Consider the following 3689-nt stretch of genomic DNA (forward strand, 5'->3'; position numbering starts at 1 on the left):
CTGCCTTGGTGTTCAAGGCCCAGTGTGAGAAGATGCTCCATGAAGAGTTCCTTTGGATATGGACTAAGGGCCAGAGATGTCTTCCAAAGACGTCTGTGAGTGTGGCTGCTCTACGGATGGCATAGTCCTTGCCTGCAGACGGCCCTGAGATCTAAGGGGGCAAGGATGGCCTCCTCTTCTCTCCAGAGGAGCCTTGAGCTGGGAATTGGGGATGTGAGGGGAGTGAGGAGGCTGTGGGGGAGTTAGTGGTAAGTTTGGCATTCTGACACAATAACCCTTTTCATTTCATTTCTCAGTTCACATTTTCCCTTCTCAAGTCTGGGAAAAAAAAAAAAAAGCAAGACTCTCCCAGGCTTAGTCAGCACCTTAACCTGCTGTCATTCCCGAGGTAAGCAGGGCCACAATAGGTAGGTTAGGTGTTTAATACAGCATGATGTAAGCTGTGCTCCTGTTGAAAGACACCCTAACAAACAGTGCAAACTGACACCCTGAGAACAGCTCGGGCTGTGAGGTCATGTGGCGCGACAGGTAGGCCCTTCTGTTTCCTCAGCCCTGACATCTGATGCCCCACTGGTTATTCAATAACCAGAAACAGGGCTGGTCCTTCAGATCCCTGAATCTCCTTGGGGAGAGAGGGAGGGAGAGAGAGAGGGAGGGAAAGAGGGCGAGTAACCTGCTTCCCGTCTGGCAGTCTGGGTTTGATCAAGGGCACCCAAGGAGAACTAGTGTTGGAAACCTGCCCCCAGGAGGATAGGCAGGTGGGACAGCACATGAGAAAGGTATTCAGAGGAACCATCTCTGCAGGGAAAGGAGGATTCTGAGTTCTGTGCAACCCGGATAGTGAGGCCTGGGTCCCTGAGGAGAAGGCAAAACCCCAGACTTCCAGTTGCATGCCACATATATGAACCAGTCTGCAAAGATTAACAATTTAAAAATGTGAACTAGCTTGATAAGACACTGTAATTACTACATCAAAAAAGTAAATCCAAGCCTGGCAGTAGTGGTGCATGTCTTTAATCCTAAGCAGAGGCAGGTGGATCTCTGTGAGTTTGAGGCCAGCATGGTCTACAGAGTGAGTTCCCAGAGAGCCAGGGCTACACAGAAACTCTATCTCAAAACAAAACAAAACAAAACAAAACAAAACAAAAGTCTAAGAAAACATCTTCTTTTTAATACATCTCCAACATTCTCCTAACAGCTATGAGAAGCTACCATGTTCCCATCCCTAATGACTTAATTGTTCTCATAGCTGTTGTGGGGTGCATGTCTCCAACTGAAGCATGTCTCAAAGGACAAGAGGATGGGAAGCCAAAATCAAGGTGTCAGCTGGGCTGCACTCTGCCTGGAGCCCCACAGGAGAGTCCAGGTGGCTTCTTTCTCTCTGATGGTGATCAGCAGTCTGCTGTCAGAAGATGGACAGTTCCCGCTCCATTGTCCTATGACCAGGTAAGAAAGATGGTGATCACCCAAGGTAGCTGGCTATCAGGGAATTTATCTAGTCCCTAGTCCCTCATCATGTCCTGCCCACTTCAACACCCTAGCCTTGTGCGTAGGCCTCTGCTAACTTTGTGATACCAGCCCTATTGTTTAAGGGCTCACTCTATTTCATTAGGATTTTTACCTTAACTAGTTACACCTGCAATGACTGTTTTCAAATGAGGCCACCGAGGATAAGGAATGAAGACCATTGTTGGCGACACAATTCGACCCATAACACGTCACACAGCTCAGCAGCTAGAATCGGATCAAAGGAGCATATCCCACCTACAGGCTCTACACAGCTCTGGTCAACCTTCCACGTTAGCAAAGCTAATTCTGCCGTCCCCAAGAGAAGGCAAGCCATTCATTTGCCTGTTCTTTCAGAATGATTTGGTGTACCCTAGACACACCAGCTGTGGGTGGCCTGTGTCACCTGGGGAGAATATTAAAAGACAATATCATTTTGGAATTCTTTTTCCTACTGAATGCAGGTGACGTCTGGGCCATTTGGGGCCAGGTACTCTGCCCAAAGCCTCCATTTGTACTATATCCCACACAGCCACCTATGAGCTTATGCTGCAATATTCCTCTGCAAGAGGAAAACCAAACACCAAGTGATTAAAGAAAAACGTGCTAACCGGAAACTGACTTTGGACGGTAGAAGGAAGTCTCTCAAGCTGCTGCAGAGGTGTTTGTTTGTTTGTTTGAGTGTATCTTAATGGGGGGTTTTCAAATTTCAAACTGAAAATCATCAAGGCAAGGGCAGGAGTGCAGCTCAGTGGTAGAACATTTGCCTAGCATGTGCAAAGCCATGGCTTCAGTCCCCTGCACCACCAAAAGCCTATGAGGATATACGCAACGAGTGAGTAATCACAAGATTGTTAGCTGATGAGAGGGCTTGCAAGAGTGGCTCCTGCTCAGCACCACCTGTGGGCCCTCACCCATACGCCAGGAGCGGACTCCTCCAGGCGTGATTAAAAGGGAAACAGTAGGCTACTGTGTTAGGCACTTTTCAGTCACTGTGGCCAAAACACCTGAGAAAACAGTTCAGAAGAGCAAAGATTGACTTGGGCTCAGTTTCAGAAGATTCGGTCCATTGTGATGGGAAAGGTGTGACACCAAAGCAGCCCCGGAAGGAAGCTGAGATAGGGATTCAGTATGAGCCCAGGCTCCAAGGACACGCCCTCCTCAGCGACTGCCTTCACCTCACTAGGACACACCTCCCACCTTTACTGGCTTTCAGTAATGACATCATGTTAATCCATTCATTAGGTCTGGAACCCTCTCCATCTGTCTCTAGAAGCAAATCACAGACACCCTCAGAGGTATGCTCTGGGTACCCCTAGAGATGTGCTTAACCAATCTTCTGGGTGTTTCTCTATCCTGTCAAGTTGATGGTCTACCAGTTTGTATCTCTGCTAGCCTTGTCTGCTTCATCAGAGGTTTACACAGTGGCCGAGTGTGCCGAGATGGCTCTGGAACCCAGTTCCTCTCTCATTTCCTTTGTAAAATTTACCACATTCTCAGATTCAGCACAGAAAAGGTGGGCAGCAAGAGAGCTCAGCAGATATAAAGCCTCATACCTAAGGCACTTGCTGACAAACCTAACAACCCAAGGTCCATCCCCAGAATCCACACAGTAGAAAGGGAGACTAACTTTTTCAATTTGTACACACATACAAGCACACACACAAAATGTAATTTTGTTTACTCGGGGATGGAGTGATGGCTCAGCAGTTCAGAGCACTTGTTGCTCTTCCAGAGGACCAGGGTTCAGTTCCCAGTACCTACATAGGAGCTCACAACCATCTGTAACTCCAGTATCAAGGGATATGACACCCTTTTCTAGCTTTCTTGGGTATCAAACACACAAATTAGATAGATAGATAGATAGATAGATAGATAGATAGATAGATAGATAGATAGATGGGTGGATGGGGAGATGGATGGAGAGATATACAAAACACCCATATGCATTAAATTTAAAAATGATTTAAAAACATACATGGATACCCATGCTCCCAGATCTCCCCTGGCAACCAGACCAACTATCCTTTCCTGATGCCTCCCACTCTTCCCCAGCACTGCCCCGGTGAAGGGACCTGTCACCCAAATCCAAACCTAAGCCCTAAGCATGCCTTGGAATTCTGTCCCCTCCACCGCCAGTCCCAGGAGCCAGGAGGGAACTTCCCATGCTGCCTCCATTCTGA

At 47.7% G+C, this 3689-nt stretch overlaps 1 long non-coding RNA gene across 1 annotated transcript; it reads left to right on the forward strand.

Moving 5' to 3' along the window:
- The first annotated feature begins 304 nt into the window (after positions 1-304).
- LOC116085782 lies at positions 305-2119 on the forward strand. The gene is made up of 3 exons (XR_004116716.1): positions 305-388; positions 1250-1446; positions 1631-2119. It is a non-coding gene; the product is annotated as an uncharacterized LOC116085782 (long non-coding RNA).
- Positions 2120-3689: the final 1570 nt, after the last annotated feature.

Source organism: Mastomys coucha, unplaced genomic scaffold (assembly GCF_008632895.1).
Source record: "Mastomys coucha isolate ucsf_1 unplaced genomic scaffold, UCSF_Mcou_1 pScaffold12, whole genome shotgun sequence".
Taxonomy (NCBI): domain Eukaryota; kingdom Metazoa; phylum Chordata; class Mammalia; order Rodentia; family Muridae; genus Mastomys; species Mastomys coucha.